The 22086-nt window shown below is 44.8% G+C and overlaps 1 protein-coding gene across 5 annotated transcripts in view; it reads left to right on the forward strand.

Moving 5' to 3' along the window:
- LRRC8D (leucine rich repeat containing 8 VRAC subunit D) overlaps window positions 1–22086 on the forward strand; it is a 90861-nt gene that overhangs the window by 33307 nt on the left and 35468 nt on the right. Inside the window, exon 1 of one of the 5 annotated variants that reach the window (XM_081914163.1) lies at window positions 161–606. The exons of 2 other annotated variants lie outside the window; for them this stretch is intronic. The gene's annotated coding sequence lies outside the window, so the exon portion shown is untranslated. Of the gene's footprint in view, window positions 1–160; window positions 607–22086 lie in introns of those variants that run through there. 2 more of the 5 variants (XM_081914162.1, XM_081914165.1) reach the window with 2 other exon arrangements.

The following is a 22086-nucleotide window of genomic DNA, read 5'->3' on the forward strand; positions in this document are numbered from 1 at the left end:
TGTATGCCCGAGCACCCACAAAATTCCCCATGGGCACCCACGATCGCGGGGCCAAGTTGGCACGCCTGGCCGCCACTGCCGAGCTTGCAAAGGCGCCGCCGCGCGCGCGCACACACACACGCGCGCGCCGCCCATCGGCGCGCCCCCGACGCACAGCCCGGCTCGGGAGCGGCGCGCCGTTGTCCTCCATGGGGGCTTCGCAATGAGCCTGCTTCCCCGAGACCGGCTTATTCCAGCCTGCGAGCGCCGGCTGCTGCTGCCGCTGCCGCCGCCGCCGCCGCCGCCGGTCCTTTGTTCCCGCGCCCGCGCAGCCCCCCGAGGACGATGCTGCCGGCCGGGGAGGGGAATCGCGTGCAGCACCGGGGCGAACCGGCTCGGGCCGGAGGAGGGCGACCGGCGCCGAGCTGCGAGGGCCGCTTGGGAGAATAAGGAGAGCAGGCGCCGCGGCTGCCCTTTGCTCCCGCCACCCCCCAGATCGTAATCCATTTCATTTTTATTTTTATTTTCAAAAGCGGGGTGGGTGGGTGCGGAGCGAGGGCCTGCCATCGCCTTGGCCACCTCTTCCCCGTCAAGCGGTGCAGAAGGAAAGACAACCCGGCAGGTTGAGTGTGTTTCTCTCTAATATTTTTTTGGTGTGTGTGATGGTGCATTTCAAAGGAGGAGGTTTTCCGGTGCAAAGTTCTTTGAGGGTGTGGGAGGGCTCTCTTCCCCCGCTCCCTATTTGCATCCTGTCCTGTTAGAGTTGCAAGAAACAAAAGCCAGCCTGACATTTATTCTAAAGCCCTTGATATTTATTATTATTATTATTATTATTATTATTATTATTATTATTATTAATACACGTATGCCATATATCAATGGAGTTTGGTTGGAGGGGGCAGCACTATTCGGAAGGTGGAATACAGCTCCATATAAGATGCCAGTAATGCCACTAACTGCAGTAAACAAGGGTCCGTGTTTTGATGCTTGCTAGGATGTTGCTGCAATGAGTGATGCCTCAACAGTTCGCCTGGTCTCCTCCATTTGCAGACTTTTGCAAGCTGTCTTGTAATCTGGCAGAGCTGAGTGGCGATTGGCAAGGTGTGAGTGCTTTATATAGGTGAGCAAGGCCTGAGTTGGGGGGGGGTCACGGAACAAGCCCCCACCCCCTTTCTTTGCACTTAAATAGGAATTGAGGGAAGCATCACTGGGCATGTTTTTGCCCAGGGGTTTCCAAACCCAGGGGTTAATTGGTGCTATTAATCTGTTTTTGTACAGAGAGCTTTTGTTTTGAGTGTGTGATGTTAGTAAACAGAACAAACAAGGAACAGATATATATATATATAAAACCCCCAATTGCATTTTAGAACAACTGATGTAAGGTTGTGTTATGAACAGACATTTCATGCTGTTTTCTCTGGAAAAACTCGTGGTGACGACAATTATTTTGGGTGGATCGGTAGTTGCTTATATAATGTTCTAGCACCAAAATAGGTTTTTACCTGAATAAAATTGTGGACATACTTTACTTGTCTTCTCTCCACCGAGTTATTTTTCCGATAACTTTCCTGGTGACAACTTTCCTTTTCTTTCGGCTATATTTTCTCATTTTTAAAATCTCACCTTATTTCTTCTCTTAAAACATTGTCCGGGATAAGTTTCCTTGTGCAAACTATCTTGTAGCACATAAGGGTGAATGGAGATGGAGACTATTATAGCCAATTCCAAATCTTGCAACTGTCATTTCAGCAGAAGTTAATCGGGGTGCCCATAATTGCAGATGAATCTTAAGGGCAGTGAACGTACATTTTACTGCATTTTCCCCACTGGGGGCGGGTAAAATGTTAGCTGTGGTAGTTGCAGAAGTTAACTAACAGTAAATCATTAGCAATTGTCTACCCAAGCAGCACTAGAGTGTGCAGAGAGATAGCAAAGGGTGCAACCCTATACCCAATTACTTGGGAGTAAATCCCATTGAATTTAGTGGAAATTACTTCCTAGTTTTCCTCTGTGCAAGCAAGGTTTGTAGGTTGCAGTCTAGCCTGACAGACTGCATTTAAAATCAGTGGGGCCTAGTTGGATTGCATTCCTTGATCTGGCAGAGTTATCAGCTTCTTTGACATCAGGGCTCCTCTGCTTTTAACAGCTAGCAGGCATGCAGAAAGTTAACTGATAGCAGGGTTGCCATTTTTTTCTGGGAAGAGCTGCTTTGATTCTCCCCCCCCCCCACCAAAGAATCTGTTCATCACAGCCTGTCCATTTTCATCCTGTCCCCAAGAGCAACTTTAAGCTAGAGTTCCGGCTGGAACTATGGCGTGCCAAACACTTCTGAAAAAGAACTCCCAGTTCCTTTTTTGTTTGTTTGTAACAAATCTTCTTAAACATCTGGAATTGTGGAAGAAAGCAGATGCCTGGCCGTACTCTGTAATTCAAGAGTGTTAAGGGTGTGTACATGGAAATTACTTTGGTCGTGGGGGGGGAATACTTAAATCTGTTTTGAGTTTTACAGTGAGTCAGGGGGCGGGGGATGACCTCTTTTGGTGGCGCGATTGCCCACATGTCAGTGAAGATAATAAACATGCCCAGTCTACTTGTGAGTAGCTTTTAAACTATAGTTATTCTACCTTTGGGGACGCGGGTGGTGCTGTGGGTTAAACCACAGAGCCCAGGACTTGCCGATCAGAAGGTCGGCGGTTCGAATCCCCGTGATGGGGTGAGCTCCCGTTGCTTGGTCCCAGCTCCTGCCAACCTAGCAGTTCGAAAGCACGTAAAAGTGCAAGTAGATAAATAGGTACCGCTCCGGCGGGAAGGTAAACGGCGTTTCCGTGTGCTGCTCTGGTTCGCCAGAAGCGGCTTAGTCATGCTGGCCACATGACCCAGAAGCTGTACGCCGGCTCTCTCGGCCAATAAAGCGAGAAGAGCGCCGCAACCCCAGAGTCGGTCACTACTGGACCTAATGGTCACGGGTCCCTTTACCTTATTATTCTACCTTTAGCTATTTTCTATAGGAAATGAAAGACTCCAATTACTGTATCTGACCTGCAGTGTTAGAAACTGAGATTTGAAATCTAGGAGCTAAATGGCACCTTAAACAACGGAGTTTCTAGGAACACTTTTTAATAGTAAGAATACAAAGCTGAAAATGAATGAACTGCAGCTAAAATATTATGTTCATTTTCACAGGGTTTAGTCCTTCTCCTGCCCACCCCCTCAATATTCTTAAGAGGGTCTCTTATCCAGTCTTCAGAGAGTAGCTGGAAGTGGGGAGGCAGAAAAAGGTCTTCCTTTCCTTCCACTCTGCAGTTTTAATCGGAAATCATAGGCGCAGTACTGCGCCCCGAGCTCAGAAACTTCTCGCGCTGATGGAATTCCCTGTCGCAAAATGTGCCTGGAACAATGGGAGTTTCGAACACTGCTGGCCTGCCAGGACTTTCCTTGAGGACCAAACTCAACCAGGCAAGAACTGCTGCTCTGAACCAGCAGGCAGACCCACCCAAAAAGTCAATACCCTTTCTTCAGATGACTGCTGCTCCTTGTTTTTAACTCCTGCCTGGAGCCTGCACCTTTGCGAAGAGAGCTTTCGTGGTTTCTGTTGTTTCTGCATTGTTAAAGCAGCTCCTCCCTCTAATTTCTAAACTTTCATTTCTCCTTTCCCCCATCATCTTAGTGTTTTCTGCCACGGTCCTGCCAATCACCACTTTGCAGACCTTTGGGCCAAAAAGCAGGATATAAATATAACAGAACAAGACCATGTATGGTTTTGCTGTCCCTCCCAGTGGAGAAGGGTGCATGAAGATGGGTTGGTCAGCACCAACCTCCCCCACACTCACCCCTTCTCTCAGCTTCTGGCCCTGGAAAAGAATTTGGTGCTAGTAATAACATGGTGGGCTGCTGGGAAGATTCCTGAAGAGTGGCCAGATAAAATCTCTTCTGTGAGACTCCGTCAGAATGCAGTCAAGTCTGCCAAACTGTGGAGGTCTTTTGCAAGATCAGTGAGGCCATATCAGTGGTCCTCATTGACGAATCCATCAAGTGACTGGAACTCATAGCTGTGCCGTTCACGTGTCAAGTTGATAATACGAGGGCATGTAGACTAGGATTCTGAGTGATTGCAAAAGTTCTCCAGGCTGAGCCTGGAAGATCTGTAACTGGGATGGTTTTGGAGGTGTGGCTATTCACACAATGTTTAGGATACGTGTTGACCCCGGAGGGGAAAAGAAGTATTTTCCCAAAGATGTTGCTGTGATCATAAGCACCAAATGCAAATATTTCACAATGAATTTGAAAACACAACCACCTTTGCATCTTCTAGATTGCGGCTAACATACTTAATCAAGTTCTGGGGCTGGATCACAACACGTAGGCTTAAAAAGAATGCTCTTCAGGCAACATATACCTATATATATGTGTGACGTGGGTGGCACTGTGGGTTAAACCACAGAGCCTAGGACTTGCCGATTAGAAGGTTGGCGGTTCGAATCCCCACGACGGGGTGAGCTCCCGTTGCTCGGTCCCTGCTCCTGCCAACCTAGCAGTTCGAAAGCACCTCAAAGTGCAAGTAGATAAATAGGTATCGCTCCAGCGGTGTTTCCGTGCACTGCTCTGGTTCGCCAGAAGAGGCTTAGTAATGCTGGCCACATGACCCCGAAGCTGTACGCCGGCTTCCTCAGCCAATAAAGCGAGATGAGCGCTGTAACCCCAGAGTCGGTCATGACTGGACCTAATGGTCAGGGGCCCCTTTACCTTTACCTTTATACCTATATAATCATGTGGCTATACCATCTTATGCCTGCATAATCGTATGAGCTAATTCTGAATTTAATATACTGCAGTATATTGGATAGATATGCTATTTTAAGTGGTGCTAGCTATTCTACCCCTTTGGGAGTAGGACAGGTTAGAAATTCCTGCCCCCCCCCAAAAAAATTAATAAGTTGGATGGTTTGAGGATTCCAGATTAATCACCATCATTATTACAATCTTCATGCCCTGGCTTGGCCTTTTAACAAGACCCTTTGGGAGTAGGGAGAGCTACGATAATCCTAAACAAAACCAGGTTTAAAGCTTTGAGCATTCTCATCTCTATAATCCCACATTTTAAAAGGCAGCTGGAGAAAAATGAAGGAACAGTGGTCCGTTCCTTTTCCTTTTTTTTACAGCTGAAGGTAAGTAAAGAGGGAGTAGATTTAAGAGGCAGAAAAGTCGATCTTAGGGGGAGGGTAGCCGCTGAGCCGCATTCTCGTGTTCCACCTCTGAGGCTTCTTTCGTTTTTCTCCAGATTTCCAGGTTTTGAAAAACGCTGCCTTTTTGTTCACAGAACCTGCAGTGAACTTTGCTGTTTCATTGGAAGCTCTGGAGATCAATTATGCGGCGTTTATTTATCTTTACTTCTTCAGCTATTGTGTGTTTTGCAGGATAAGCTCCGTCCCATAAGAACTGTTTTGAGCTTGTAGATAACAAGGCGATATTCTGGAATGTAGCTAGTAATTTGTACCTTTGCTGCCTTTTTTGCACATAGGGCAGGGAGGCTTGTTGGGAGTTCCCCTGACGGAAGCAAACCGTTGTTGTTGTTTTGTAAGTTGCACCTAGGCAGGCAAGCTAGTTGTTTCTGCGAATGGCTTGGGACGTTATTGTAGGAGCACAGTCCTCTGAAATGTCTCTGCCTTCTGCTGCTTATAAACACTCGGAGGGAACACTTTGTGTGGAGGAAGCTGCTCAGGTTGTATCTGTGTGTACAGCCAGCACAACTTCCCTGTTGAGCAAGCAGCACCCTTGGTTCAATGTGGAAGCAGTGTTAGAAACTGGGCTAGAAAAGCTAGGAGCCAAATGGCTCCTGGGACTGGGTTGGCGCCCAAACAGAATATCTAGTCGCCATTTGTGGGGGTCGGCAACACTTTTTATTTATTATTTCGATAAGCATGAACTAATACGCAATTCACGTAAGTGACACATTGTTAATATCACGTCTTTATCAGAATACATGTTTAATTTGGTGTTGACAATAAAAATATTGGTACCACACTTCAGTTTTCAAAACACTCTACTCTCTGTTGTTAAAACTCCTTAATATATTGTCTGTCCTTAACATATACCCTGAGGTTTCAAAGCACATACAGTGGTACCTCAGGTTACATACGCTTCAGGTTACATACACTTCAGGTTACACACACCGCTAACCCAGAAATAGTGCTTCAGGTTAAGTACTTTGCTTCAGGATAAGAACAGAAATCGGGCTCCGGCGGCAAGGTGGCAGCAGGAGGCCCCATTAGCTAAAGTGGTGCTTCAGGTTAAGAACAGTTTCAGGTAAGAACGGACCTCCAGAACGAATTAAGTGCTTAACCCGAGGTACCACTGTATATTTCAGTAATCCTTGAGTGTCAGCCAGGCGCAAAAAAATGGCACCCAGACTTTGGGAGGTGCTCGTCAATGGAGAATCCTTAGGCACAAAAGTGCGCCTGGCGCCCTGCTAATTTCAAACGCTGTGTGGAAATGGGTCTTGTTGTGCTCCATTGTCTGGTGTGCTTCTTCAGTGACCTCCAAAGCTATTCCGAAAGGAAATGTAGTTGTAGAGTTAAATGGTGGCTTCTGACTTGGAATGCCTAATGGCTGGTACTTCTAATGGGCACTTCTGGTGGGAGAAAAGCAATAAGGCTAAGTGGGGGGGACGACAGCAATGTTGTCTTGGCTTCTTGCCTCTTCTGTGATTTGCAGCTGGAAGTGTATGGGTATACTATAAAGGTGCTCAGCGGAAGGCAGAATTTGATCCTGGCAGGGCATATGGGTGTGTTTCAGTCGCTAGGTAACTAACTGTCTTGTTGAAGAGAAAGGTGGGTAGCCTAACTTTCTGCAGATAGTACAAGTATTGGGACTTATGCTTTACTAGTTTTTGAGGGGCACAGCATGATTTGAAGATAAGGAATGCCAGCATTAAAGGCGCTGAGGTCTAAACCACTGAGCCTCTTGGGCTTGTCGATCAGAAGGTCGGCAGTTCGAATACCCGCGATGGAGTGAGCTCCCATTGCTCGGTCCCAGCTCCTGCCAACCTAGCAGTTCAAAAGCACAACAAAAAAGTGCAAGTAGATAAATAGGTACCGCTCCTGCAGGAAGGTAAACGGCGTTTCCGTGTGCTGCTCTGGTTCGCCAGAAGCGGCTGAGTCATGCTGGCCACATGACCCAGAAGCTGTACGCCGGCTCCCTTGGCCAGTAAAGCGAGATGAGTGCCACAACCCCAGAGTCGTCTGCGACTGGACTTAACTGTCAGGGGTCCTTTACCTTTACCTTTTTTAAGCTTGTTTTGAAGTTAGGAAAAGTGGTGGGTTTTTTATTTTTTATTTTTTAAAATAATCAGGACAATTGACCTGTGTGATTTTCTCTGCACTGTGTGTGTGTGTGTGTGTATGCATGTGTGAATGAATTGCGGTTCATACAGAAAGCTCGTTGCCTATTTCTGCCCATGGTATAAAGACTTGCTGGATTTGAACTTGTGTGAGACAGGCAGAAAGAGAGAGAGAAAGATCATATACAGAAAACTGTCCAAACAAAGCAGAAGCTGCAACAGGATGTAAATACTTTGGATAGCAGTGAAACTGTTCTGTTTTGTCTTTCTCAAAAGGAAGGCCAGATAGCCTGCTGTTAATAGTTACGACGGTAGTATTTCAGAATACCTAAGCTCTTGTTTTTGTAATTTTAAATTGTGCAGGGTTTTAGAATCTCAGTAATCCTAGCCTCAGTTACCTGTTTCCCTGAACATCCTTTTGAGTCTTCTACCATTATAAAATCCAGGCAAATAACAGTCTCTCTCTCTCTCTCTCTCTCTCTCTCTCTCTCTCTCTCTCTCTCTCACACACACACACACACACACACACACACACACACACACGTTTTACAGGTCCTGCAAGTATATATTCTGTGATGCACTGTTACAGGAAAATGATCACATCTTGAGATTCTTAAATTTAAAAGTAGTTTTAAAATCCCAAACCCAATATATTTCTTTCCTTTGTCCGGATCACCCTATTGGGACAATTGGAGCAATTGGAACCAACAAACAACTAGCAGATTACCCTTTTCGTTGTCAAATTTTCTCTTCCCACCCTTTTGAAAATGACAGGAAGTTTCATAAGATGTGATGCAAAGCTTGGAGAAAAACGTATTATTGGGTCAGTTACGCAAGTTTTAATGACTGTGACAGAGGCATCTTGATTATTTGCCACTCTGGCTATCCTGTCTGTCCTGTTGTTTATGTAAGTTGTGTCCTGCAATTTTATCTTATTTTTTAAAAAATATTGATTGTCTGTGTTATTTCATGCACCAAAACCATGTGCGAGTGTGATCGCAGATGATGCAGCTAGCAAAATCTACCGCTGTGGTCTTTTGTGTGGCTTGGAAAAGGAATATAAAGGAAGAGAGGTGAGAATGAGTTCAGCAACAAGGTTCTTCTTTGAGCCTGACCTTAAATCTTGGAGGCCTTGTTGATTTGCACCGTTTTCTCCTGACCCCATTCCTGGAAGCAACCTTGGCAGCGGGCTTTGCTTTGAATAGCTTATCACCGAGACAGGCTTTCATTTGCTAAAGCTACAAGAAAATAAACGTCTTCTGATTATGCAAGGGAAGTTCCCATCCCTGTCCCACAAATTAAGGCCGCCATGCTAACATGCTTATTCTAGGGAACATGCACCATTTGTACACCGTGGGATTTTCTTCTGAGTAAGCATTTAGAGGATTACGCAGTAAGTATATTAGGGTAAAACGTGCTGGCTCTGGTCCAGGTTACATGACCTAGTGGGAATCTCAAGTCTGTAATCTCATGATCATGGGTAGGAAATAAAGCTCCCAACAAGAACTCTCCCTTCCTCCTCTCATGTAGTGTTAGCAACTCAGATAAATAAGCTAGGTGCCAAATAGTTAAATAAAACCAAGGTTACAGTCGCCAGAACAGAATGTCCTTGGTTGCCACTTTGGGGCAAGATGCCTCTTGTTTTTCAAAGGATGGGCTGACTGCGATTGATTCTCAGTTAAACATCTGGCTGCTTCAGAGGACAACCTTGAGCTAGGTTAAGAGCTTTGAGGACTTAAAGAAGAAAAGTCGCTTGATCCAGGGACAGTCCACGTATATATCGGCCTATTCCGACCCGTTTTTCTTCATGGTGACTGCTCCTGCACAAGCTGTAGAGAAAAAGAAATTTGATTCCAGAAAGTCACTCCTATTGTGCAGGTAAAATAGAACGGATAGAATTCTACAGAATGGGGGATTACCGTGTGAAAACAGTCCCGATCCAATGATCTCTAGGCATGCACCTCCAGATGGTGGAGACCTCAGGCACTATCCTGGTGCCCAGACATCTTCACTTGGTCACAGGTGGTCGAAAGCCAGGTGCAAAATGCACCTGGCTAATTTCAAACACTACAGTGGTACCTTGGGTTAAGTACTTAATTCATTCTGGAGGTCTGTTCTCAACCTGAAACTGTTCTTAACCTGAAGCACCACTTTAGCTAATGGGGCCTCCTGCTGCTGCTGCGCCTCCGGAGCACGATTTCTGTTCTCATCCTGAAGCAAAGTTCTTAACCTGAGGTACTATTTCTGGGTTAGCGGAGTCTGTAACCTGAAGCGTATGTAACCCGAGGTACTATTGTATAACGTTTTTGGTTTTATAGAAGTAATTTTTGAGTACTAGAGGGTTCCTTACATCAAAGTTTCTTAGACTGCATATACACTTTAGACTTAAACAAAACAAAAAAATTGGGGGGAGAAGTTTGGGGGTGGTGGTATGAGGAAATTGACTGTTTCTGTGTTAAGCAAACCTATAGGGATGAAGACTGAGTTGTCACAAACAGCACTGTGCTCATTTTGATCCTTTTTGTTTCTTGAGCCATTTTGAAATGTGTATGCATCTTATGGAGCGAATGCAGGCTGCGCAGCTATCCCAGAAGCCAGAACAGCAAGAGGGATTGCTGCTTTCACTGCACAGCGATCCCTCTTGCTGTTCTGGCTTATGAGATTCAGAATATTTTTTTTCTTGTTTTCCTCCTCCAGAAACTAGGTGCATCTTGTGGCCTGGTGCGTCTTATACAGCGAAAAATACGGTAATTGTTCTAGCTTGCCTTCACTTACCCCAACCCCACTGCCCTGCTCACAGTTGCGAAGCATATTCTTATGTTATGAATGGTCCGTGTCGCCATTAATAAAAAGAGGTCAGAACAGGCCAATATATATGTGGACTGTCACTGGACAAAGTGCCTTTTCATCTTTAAGTCTTCAAAGCTCTTAATCTAGCTCAAGGTTGTCGCCTGAACTAGCCAGATGTTTTACTGAGAATCAATCACAGTCAGTCCATCCTTCTTTAAAAAAAAAGGCTCTAGAGTCATTTTGGCCCAAAATGGCAGCTAGACATTCTGTTTTGGCAGATGTAACCTTGGTTTTAGGGACGCGGGTGTCGCTGTGGGTTAAACCACAGAGCCTAGGGCTTGCTGATCAGAAAGTCGGCGGTTCAAATCCCCACGATGGGGTGAGTTCCCGTTGCTCGGTCCCTGCTCCTGCCAACCTTGCAGTTCGAAAGCACGTCAAAGTGCAAGTAGATAAATAGGTAACCCTCCAGCGGGAAGGTAAACGGCATTTCCGTGCACGGCTCTGGTTCACCAGAAGCGGCTTAGTCATGTTGGCCACATGACCGGGAAGCTGTACGCTGGCTCCCTCGGCCAGTAAAGCGAGATGAGCGCCGCAACCCCAGAGTCGTCCGCGACTGGACCTAATGATCAGGGGTCCCTTTACCTTTACCTTTAATCTTGGTTTTAAGGAGCCATTTGGCCCCTAGGGGTGCTATACATTTCCTGGACACTGCCCGGTTTTGGCCGTCAGAAACAGTGTCTGGGCAGAGCTCGCTTAAATGTCTGGGCAACCCATGTCAGAAGTGTAGATTTACTTTTTGAACAGGGCAGCCCCAGCCTAACTTATATAGCTGAGTTTCTAACACTAGTTGCCTGTGAGATGACATTCTGTACAGGGTTATCTCGTCCCGCAGTTTGAAAAGTTTTCTTACCTAGTGACTAGCTGCTGTTAAGAGAGCTCTGTGGGTGAGATTTTGATGTAAAAAGCAAAATGAGGTTTGTAATCTGCAAGCGGGGTTCTGTTGGCTGAAATTATTGCTGAATTAGGCACAGCCTTTCCATCTATCACCTTCCTCGAATTTTGCTTATACCCCACACAATACTGATTTAACTTGCATCCTTCTTCCAAAATGCTAGAGTTTATTTGGTAGTTAAATATTTACCTGCCTCTTAATGTGCAATTGGGGGACGTATAAGAAGATGGAATAGACTACACCGCAGAAGACTCTGCAAAAACTCCCATCCATCATTGTCCCGTGGGTTGTTTTAGTCAAAGTGTTTATGGCTCAATTAACTATTGTTTATCCAGCTGGAAGTGAGCTTTGGCGCCAGCTCTTTGGTCTTTCAACCACTGTGCCCCAAACGGAGAACTGTGGTTTTATATCTGTTTGCTAATCACACAAAATGATCATTTGATAAGCCGCGCTTTATTATGCCTGGCATGTTGCATTCAAACCACCTCTAAAAGTTGCTTCGCGTTTTATGCAGTGTGGATGGGCATTTGCTTTGGCTAACTTGTAAAAAGGTGAAGTGGGGTGGGGGCAGGGAGAGAATATTCTGAAATACTAGTGGGGGAGATTCAATTGAGAGGGAGGCAGTCTTTGGGGTGTTTTTCTCTTGGTGCACGTCCATGGCATGTTTAGAAATGTGCCTCTCCATAGCAAATGCTGGCATATCTCTGGTACACATGGAAAGTCCTTTGTGAGTCCTTTACAGCAGTGTTCCCCAACCTTGGGCCTCCAGCTGTTTTTGGACTACAACTCCCATCATCCCTCGCTAGCAAGACCAGTGGTCAAGGATGATGGGAATTGTAGTCCAAAAACAGCTGGAGGCCCAAGGTTGGGGAACACTGCTTTACAGGTTAGTCACTTGCAGTGTTAGAAATTAGCCAGGTGCTAGGCGCATTTTGCAACTGGCACGGGTCCAGTTGCGACCGTTGTGGATTGTTTTATTTAAGGTTTCAATGTCTTGTAAACAGCCTTGAGATTTGTTCTTTAAAATATAAAGCGGTATAGTAGTGAAATGAAATAATAATAATAATAATAATAATAATAATAATAATAATAATAATAATAATAAACCTCAATGGGGGAAAAGGCATCTAGATATTCCATTGTGGTGACCATAACATAGATTTAAGGTGCTATTTGGCAATTAGGTTATATATCTGATATTCTAACACTGTTCACTTGTTTTGGGGTTAGCACAGGGATCAGATATGCCAGCTATTGCAGGATGAACTTTCGTTTAGCTTTCTTTTCCTGTGTAAATGTTTGTCTTGCAGTTCTGCACCTTTGTGATTTCTAACGCCCCAATAACCTGAATCTTCATCTTTCATTTCCGTGCATGCAGAGGTCCATGTGATGGTTTGGGATGACTAGGCTATTTTTTTTTCTATTCCCAGCTGCTGGTTATAAAAGTAGCAATATTTTTCACTGGTCACTTTTCACATTGGACAGCTAGAGCTTTTAACCCACTTTAGATGCATCTCATGCAAGCTGTATGAGCACAACCTTTCCCATTAATTAATAATTCTCTGCCTCTTTGCCAGCGGTTGCATAAAGCACGTTGCCTCTTGTGACATGTGACTGCTACCGCTGACTCAGGTGTCCCCATTACGGGGCTAACCTGAGTGGAATAATTCTCTCCCACCTCTGGTTACTAGTGAAGACCTTATAAGCAGGATTTAAAGCAAAGTCCAGTGATTGTGTGGATTCAGACCACCAGGAGCTACTTGGAAAGCTTGCCTTGAAAACTTCAGGCTGTACATCTCTACTCAAAAGTCAAAAGTGTCAGTAGCAAAATAATTACTGAGGCACCTGTTGCTAGTTTCCATGCCTGACAGAAGCTTATCGAACCAGATTTGCTGGAGGTAGTTCTCCCAGCACAGGCTGACATGGTTTTTAAAGAATAAATGAAATAAATTGGGTGCAAAAACTACTATATTGCCCAGTTACCCAAAGAACGCTCTGTTTACCCTAGAAATCTCTTAGGCACAAATTTGACTTTTTGGAATTAACAGAGAATCTCTGGGAGCAGATGGCATGTTTATGACATTTTGTATCACATAGCGTATTCTTCCTGTCACAGAATGATGGGGAAAGTTGGTTCTTTGAATGAGTCCCCAACTCTTGCTTGCCCCTCAAACTATACCAGCAGCAGACAGGATGTACTGTATTTCTCCGTGTATAAGAGTAAGGTTTTCCCCCTAAAAAATAATGTCCAAAATCAGGAGGCGTCTTATACTTGGATAGTGCCATGGGTTTTCTTAAATCTTGAGTCCCCCAAAATAGGAGGCTTCTTATACATGGGGGCGTCTTATAGACCGAAAAATACGGTAACTTTCGAAGGTTTGGATAGAAATGCATAGTGTGCCTATGGGTTTTATACGTTGCTGATGTTAAAAGTATCAGAATTTTTATTATTATTGTGGGCTTGTCTACACAAAGAGCAGATGACTGTACCATTTTGAGCTGCATGCAATAGTGCTGGGGTGTTTCTGTGTCAAATGTTGCGTCGTAGGTTACCGAAATAGTTCTCTATATTTGGCTTTGCCAAAGCGCTGCTAAGTCTTTATTGGATTGTTCAAGGAGGGGGAGAGGAGATTGAAGAAGAGGCTTGACTAGGCAGCCTCCCTTCTCCAGTCTACTGCTTGGGTGAAAACCACATTGAATTTTGTAGCATGCACATTCAAGTCCAACTTACAAGAATGTCCGACTGTACTCATTTTAATGCCTGGAGATCTGTTTTTCTCAGGTGCTAAAATAAAATCTGTGGGCTTATATTTTTGCTACCGGTATGAAATGCTTCTAAATTTGGCTGTAAATTGCTTGCCTACATAAGACACCAGGTTGAGTCATTAGCCTATTCCTAGTGTTATAAGACACTGATATGTCTTTTAAATAGAAAATTGAACATCGGCACAGTCTCTGGACTAAGTGTATTGCACAGAAGTTCCCCCTCTTAGTCCCACCCACCAGTTAACATTATTTTTCATGGGTTGTGGAATAAAGCTACAGGTTATTGATATCACACTCATGCTCTCTCTTACTTATTTTGAATTGTGGGCTTTTGACTTCTTGGAAGATGGTTTACATTCTTGACATGCTTCAAGCATGCCATGCGGCATATGGTCCTTTGATTCCCCAGCCTCTGGCCAAGGAGAAAGTTAGCCATGCTTTGTTGAACTGCTTGTGTTTACGTTCATCTTGTATGCAGGGAAGCTCAAAAGATCCTGTCAATTTAACCTAGGATAGTAGCACAGTTTGGGGATTCCCTGATGTACAAAAGGAACAAAATGTCTTAACGTGGAGCTATTTTGTCATTTGGACGCTTCCAATTTTGTATTTTCATGGGATAAAGATGGGTACCTGTCAGGGAACTGCCATCGGAGCCAGTGGCGGAGGCAAGGCTCCAGAGCGATGCTGGAGAGGGTCCCAGCAAGGAGAGAGGCAGCCCACCTGCTGGGGAAGGAATTCAGCGTAACACCAGAGGTGAAGGGGGGCAGATGGGGGAATCGGAGAGAAGGCTCCAGGACTCTTCCCCGGAGACCAGCGGGGAGAGCACGGGTACTCCGCTGCCCACACCCTCTCTGCGCAGAAGACTTCCGCGCAGGGAGACTAGGAGGAGACTTGGCGTCAAAGAACTTCTTTGCTGGAAGAAGTTCAAGAAACGCCCACTGACGGATTCTGCCAGCGACTGAGACAGCCATGAAGTGAAGGGCTGTCCAGACAGAAAGGGTTCAACCAGGTAACCTAGCCAGGAGTGGCGGCAACTTACGCACGAGCAACCCCTATAACCATTACAGTACCATTTACTGGTTGGTCTGGCTTTTAATTTAATGCATGCCTAAGAAGGAAATGCTGTTTAGGCGTGGGTAGTGTAGCCTTGCATGGCTGTGTGTGTTCATTCATCATCTTGTCAGCTACAAAGGAGTCCTTTTATCATTCAGCAGAACCTTGCACTTCCTGAAGGCCGGCCATGTATAATGCTGCCTAAATTTCGACACTATAAGACAGAACTTGCCATTTGGGGCATACTTTAACCATGAACTCTTAATTTTAGTTTAGTTTAGATGGAGCTGCAGTGTAATACGAATTCCTAAGTAGGATTGCTTTTTCCTGCTGAGTTGCTACAGCGCATCAGTGGGTTGGGAGGAAAAAAGCACCTCTTTTGTGTATCGACACCAAGAGTACTTGTACTGTAAGTTGAAAGTGGAAGTGAGCCAATAATGTCAATAGAGTAGATTGCACCGGAAGAATCTGGTGAACCCAACAATATGCTACTGGGCTATGTGCTTAGGGTAGGCTGAGAGCTTTCCCCGATATTGGGCACTGATTCACCTTGTGTCCACAAGTTTCTGTAATGTCTGTGCCATCCCTCTGCTGATTTCTGCTAACCTAAATGGCAGGTTGAAGGATAGTCCTGTCGGCAGGTATGGCGCAGCACAAACCTTCCATGCGTGCCAATGAGTTCATTGACATACTCGTGTCGAAACAAATACCCTGCAATGCAGTTTAATAGGGATGGTGCAAATGCTTTCGCCTACCTGACGCTTATGTCTGTGTAGGACATGGGCCATATGTCAAGAAAGAGGCCTGTGCCATCCTCAAAGACCTTGTGTTTTCTTTGAACACCCCTTTTTTGGGGGAGGGGGGAAGTTGCTGTCCAAGGTGCTGACGGTTCTAAAGTCATGGAGGGCATAGCTGAATCTCAAGTGCGTATTTGCCAGTGAACAGATCAGGAGAGTTATTTGGTTGATGGGAAACAACAGAAGGGGTGTTTTCAGTGATCACCCCAAAAGTCCAAAATTCTGTGGTCCAGGAGGTTTGTTTGACCGTGTTCCACTGGATGGTAAAACGTACGAGGAAATCTAAGTCATTTAAAAATGCCATTCAGCTGTCATCTCTCTAACACAGATCTTCAGTTGCATCTAGCCCAGACATACTTGGAGCAGAGCCATTGAAATCAATGTTCATTAATTTCAGTGAGTCTCCTCTGAGTAAGGCTTAGTTGGATCTACAACAGCTTGTATCCAACCCCTCATGCTAGTCTTCTTAACTTTTACCTCCATGTTCTTAATGTTACAGTGGTACCTCGGGTTACAGACACTTCAGATTACAGACGCTTCAGGTTACAGACGCTTCAGGTTACAGATGCTTCAGGTTACAGACGCCACTAACCCAGAAATAGTACCTCGGGTTAAGAACTTTGCTTCAGGATGAGAACAGAAATCACACAGCGGCGGCAGGAGGCTCCATTAGCTAAAGTGGTACCTCAGGTTAAGAACAGTTTTAGGTTAAGAACCGACCTCCAGAACGAATTAAGTTCTTAACCTGAGGCACCACTGTATACCCATAGTGTGTGTGTGCATCCTTTGTTTTACCTAGCAAATAATTTCCTTTATCTTCTGAGCCTGCTTCTATTTTGTCTTACTGCTCTTTTTCTTTTTTTTAATGGAATATTACTGTGTATAGTTAACTGACTTTAATTCTAGTAAGCTGTCTAGAAGGTCAGGAGATAAATATCCGTATAAAGATGTTTGTTTTTTATATGTTAAACAATCCCTGAGGAGGGAGGGATGGAACCAGAAGCAGCAGTTAAAAAATAAAAAAGGCGAAAAAAAATAAGGCGAAAAAAACCTAGCCCAGCAACCATAAGAATATTGAGTCATATCCAACGTTAGTCACACTCAGAGTAAATTGATTAATTTTGCTGGGTCTATTGTTGAGTATAACTTAGCTGGGAATAACCCGTTGGCTCCAAACTGTAGGGAAATCGCAAGTAAGAAACAAGAGTTTTTAAAATGGGGCTTTTAAGGGCATAATTTATCCCTCTAACTCTTCAGTAACCTTTTGAATTATGCCAGACCCAAACTTGGGACTTCTTCCTCACTGTGGCTTGTTTTTCACTGGTTAGAAGGAGGAGCAGCCATGCAAAGGCATTGACCGTCAGTAGCATGTTCAGAAACAAAACAACCCACTTACTCTGTTTAAAGGAATCATAACTCATGCCTTGCTGAACTGGTTGCATGCTGCCAGTAAGAAGCTCCTTGTCCATATAGATATATCTTATTGGGCTGGAACAATTAATTCCAGATTGAATTAGATTTTAATCTGAATAAACTGTTCCCTAGGAAAGCATTACGTGTTTATGTCAGCCTGTGTGCATTCTTTTGTAAGTTTATGGTAGGTAGACAAAGGAAAACATGACCTTCGTGTGATATTCTTGAAAATGGTTGGAACACAGTGTGCATACTTAAAAAAACAAAAAAAGATGGTGCCCCACCCTATAAAAAGAGTCAGAACTCAGCAACTTCCTGCATTTCTGTTTGAAGTTTAAAGAAAGAGTTTGTGTGTGCACAGTAGATGTGTTTACATGTTAAAATTGTGCTAGAGGCAAGGAGAAGTGAAAGAGCATCTTGGGTGTTTTGGCACAGAGAGACAGTCTAGATGCTGTAGGACAGGAAGTGCCATGTCTTTTTCTATTAAGTTCCCTGTGTCATAATAGACCGCCTCTCTGTTCCTGTAAATATTCTCGTGGATGCTATAACAACGCTTCAGTGAGAAAATGCTACCTAAACTGGGATAGATTTAGAAACCGGTTTTGCAAACATCTTGACGTTTTCTTTCCGGTGGGTTTGTTTGCTTTGAACCTTTAGAGTAGCGTTTCTCGAACTTGTGTCTCCGGCTGCTTTTGGACTACAGCTCCCATCATCCCTGACCACTGGTCTTTCTAGCTAAGGATGATGGGAGTTGTAGTCCAAAACCAGTTAGAGGCCCAAGTTTGGGAAATGCTGATTTAGAGTATCTTGCTATCTTCTTTTTGTTTTCTCCATAACAATGAGAGCTAGAACATTACCCTTTGTGGGGGGGGGGAATAGGGGTCTTCGGGGTTTTAATAAGAAAGTACTTGCAAGTTGGAGGCGGGCTGGGTTGGTGGGTTGTTTTTCGCTTGATATTATTATCAACCTGTTATAAGTTGGCTTAGGGATCTTTTGACAGAAAGGCAATGAGTGAACGAAGGAACGGGTGCTGCTTGAGGTTAGACTTTAGGATGTCTGCCATTGAACATGAAAGAAAACACTGTCTCTTTTTCACCCTTCCAAGAAAAATAGGCTTCATCTGCCTACTATTGTAGGAGCTACAGATCTGTATATATGTTCTTTTATTCATTGCATTTTTCTCTATGCAGGCTATTTTACCCACTCTGTATAATAGCATGCTGAAAACACTAGAAGGGAGCAGAGAGGGGAATCCTAAGAGTGACACACGACTGAGGGTAGGCTTGTAACCCAAAGGTGTTCATGCCAATTTTAGAACTGTTTCCCCACCTTTAGGTAGCTAATACCTGACATATATTGTGCCCATAAAATGGTACTGCCAGGAACCTCCTGGCCTGAGGTGGGCGCTGTCATGGACTGTGTATTTAGGCCTCAGAACCATTTTCAGATGAGGATGAAGGCAGTGGTGTGTAACATTGGTCTGTATGATACTCCTGGACCAGCCAGGGCTGACAACCTGACCTGATCTAGTGTGGTCCCTTCTACCAGCTGCAGTTTAGGTTCCAGTTTCTCTGTCCTCCATTTCAAGTGTCAACCTCCTGCTTGCACACTGGGTGGCCTACAAACCCTCTTTCCGTACCTGAGCTGAGCTACTCATAGAGTCAGGGTTGCCCAACTTGATGAAGACATACTTTGAATTGCTCCCTCTCTTTCCCTCACTTTGCTTACCTTTCGACTAATCTTGCTAAGGTAAGCAATGCTATCAAAAATCTGATCGCAGGGAAATCTTGTTGTTGCATCCATCTGTCTTGAGAGAGAGACAATGGAGTGCGCCTCTAGGGGTGAAGTCAGACCGCTGCGTTAGCAGCACCAAGGGGACCTTCCTGGGGCACAAGCCAGGGCAGTGAGGATGGAGGTCTAAACAACAAGACCCACCTCCCTTGGCCTCCCTTGGCCTCCCTGATGTGGTCTAAAGGAAAGGAACGCAACCAAGGAAATGGGGGCAATTGGCAGACCCCCAGCTGCCTCCAGCCCACCGGCCGGTGTGCCGAGCGATCTCCAGTCCTTGGTGCAGCATGAATCTGCAACCTGAGCTTCAGAAGCTAGGACATGCTACTCAGCAGAGTAGAAGTGGCAGGAGAAGCTATGTGAGCATATTTGTTGTTGTTGTTTAGTCGTTTAGTCGTGTCCGACTCTTCATGACCCCATGGACCAGAGCATTCCAGGCACCCCTGTCTTCCACTGCGTCCCGCAGTTTGGTCAAACTCATGTTTGTAACTTCGAGAACACTATCCAACCATCTCGTCCTCTGTCGTCCCCTTCTCCTTGTGCCCTCCGTCTTTCCCAACATCAGGGTCTTTTCCAGGGAGTCTTCTCTTTTCATGAGGTGGCCAAAGTATTGAAGCCTCAGCTTCAGGATCTGTCCTTCCAGTGAGCACTCAGGGCTGATTTCCTTAAGAATGGATAGGCTTGATCTCCTTGCAGTTTATTCAGCATACAGCAGGACAAAGGGAAACATGTCTGATCTCCTTCATGTCCAAGGCAAGACAGCAAAAGCTATACACAAACGGAAGTTCCCAGCAAGCTGTGCTGGAATGTAAACAGACATGTGACATACAACAATTCCACACGTCTGTTCTTAAGGTGGAGCTGAATATCCCAACAAGCAATATGCTTGGCGCCACCTTGACTTGCTGGAAGGAGGTATACACTATCCCACCATCATAGGGTCTCCACTCTGGATTTGTGTAGGATTTCCTCCTTAGCCGTTTCTTCTCCTGAAGATCTCCCGCAAGGCAGTGGAGGTTTAGTATCAGAGTTTTCCTTTTCCTAGATGGGCTACCTTCCCAGGTTGACGAGCCCCATCTGCCCCTCACCTTCCTCTGCAGCGCGTGCAGAAACCACCTTCTTGACTGTTGGAATCAGAACTTGTCTTCATATGCAGGGGGCAAGTCCCTAACGCACAGAGGGTTTGAGACCCATCGGCTACCCTCACCTGGTTTATCCGGTGTGCCCACTGCCGCATGTTGAGAGCTTCTAGGAACCACTGGTGAGAGTTGAGTGCAGGGTGAGGCCCAAAAGTGGACAAACTACCTCTCAAGGAGAATAACTTATCCCCCACCAGAGGTACTACCCTTCCCCTAACACCCCATTTAGGGAAATCTAAGTCATTTAAAAATGCCATTCAGCCATCACCTCTCTCACACAGATCTTCGGTTGCATCTAGCTATGACGTATTTGGAGTAGAGCCATTGAACCAATGTCCATTAATTTCAGGGAGTCTCTGATATACAACCCCTTGTATCCAACCTCTTGTACTAGTTTTCTTTTTAACTTTTACCTCCCTGTTCTTTATGTTAAACCCATATGTTAAATAGCAGTGTAAAATGCTGTTTATGGAATCCCATTTCTGGGAATTGCAAGAAGTAGCCTACAAGTTGAACAATAATTATGTACCTTCTTCCCCCTCTTTCTCTCTTCAGCGTATGAAAGAAACAGGTGGTGGGGAAATAGCCTCTAATGAAGGTTGCCTTGCTTTTAAAATAAAAGTACTTTGCAGCTATGTTCTTAAGCCTGGCAGTGAAATTTCTCGAGCCCTGCTGTAGTGAGAGCCAGATAAATTTAATGACCGTAGCGATAGGGATAGGGATTTTTGCTAAAACATAATGGGTTTTATATAATTCATGAATCTGTTTTTCCGAGGCCAGCAAAACAAACTGTTTGGCAGATACACCCTCCTGAAGCATCCAAAACCAAGGCAGCCTTGCTGATTAGAAAGTACGCAAGTTGGGAAAATAATATAAATCTGCCTTCTAACTTGGATGCTTTGATTCATTCCTTGTTGTTCTTGCGCACTGATTTATTCACACTGTGTAAGTCAAAAGCACTTGAAACATGGTGATTTATTTAAGCTAAATCTGCAAGACCCCAATAATCTGTTTTTATAAACTAAATAGATTCCCTTTTATGCTTTATGTTTGGTTTTTTTTGGGGGGGGGGACGACACATTTTCAAAATTCAGAAACAGGTGCCAAAATGACAAGAACAAGCATTTCAGCAGAACGGATAACTGCTGCAGAGGCAAAGGATATATGCCAAATAATGAATAATAAGAAATGGTTCAGATTTTAAAATAAATATTTGGAACAGGAATGCTTACAGAGATGAATTTAACCAGAAGGAAGAAAATTAGTAAGGAAACAAGTCGTACAGATATTTTTCCAAACTTGAGATAAGATCACTGTGTAACTTCCCCACTGAATTCACTGCTGAATACAGCATGACTGTTCTTTGAATAATACACTCGAGATAAACATCTTTTAAGATGTGGCCCAACATTCCTGAAAGCAGAACGGAGACCTATACATTACTTCCTCTATTTTGCAAGCACATTTAAGCCTTAAATAATGGCCATGGGAGAGGTATGCAGATGCTAAAATCTATTCCATTAAAACAAATGGCACTGTGGAGTGTCCTAATTGGATTGCTTGGGGGTGGGAGTGAGGAAGGGAAATATAGTGGTACCTCAGGTTACACACTTAATTTGTTCCGGAGGTCCATTCTTAAGCCGAAACCGTTCTTAACATGAGGCACACTTTCGCTAATGGCACCTCCCGCTGCCGTCGGCGCGCGACTTCTGTTCGCATCCCGGGGCATAGTTCGCAACCAGGAGTACAGTGGTACCTCAGGTTACAGATGCTTCAGGTTACAGACTCCGCTAACCCAGAAATAGTACCTCGGGTTAAGAACTTTGCTTCAGGATGAGGACAGAAATCGTGGTCCGGCGGTGCGGCGGCAGCAGGAGTCCCCATTAACTAAAGTGGTGCTTCAGGTTAAGAACAGTTTCAGGTTAAGAACGGACCTCCGGAACGCATTAAGTTATTAACCTGAGGTACCACTGTATCTGCTTCCGGGTTAGCAGAGCTCATAACTCGAAGCGTTCGCAAGGAGGACAGTATGTAACACGAGGTTCCACTGTACAGGAAGCTTCCATATACTGA

Source organism: Podarcis melisellensis, assembly GCF_964234715.1.
Source record: "Podarcis melisellensis genome assembly, chromosome: 6".
Classification (NCBI taxonomy): Eukaryota; Metazoa; Chordata; class Lepidosauria; order Squamata; family Lacertidae; genus Podarcis; species Podarcis melisellensis.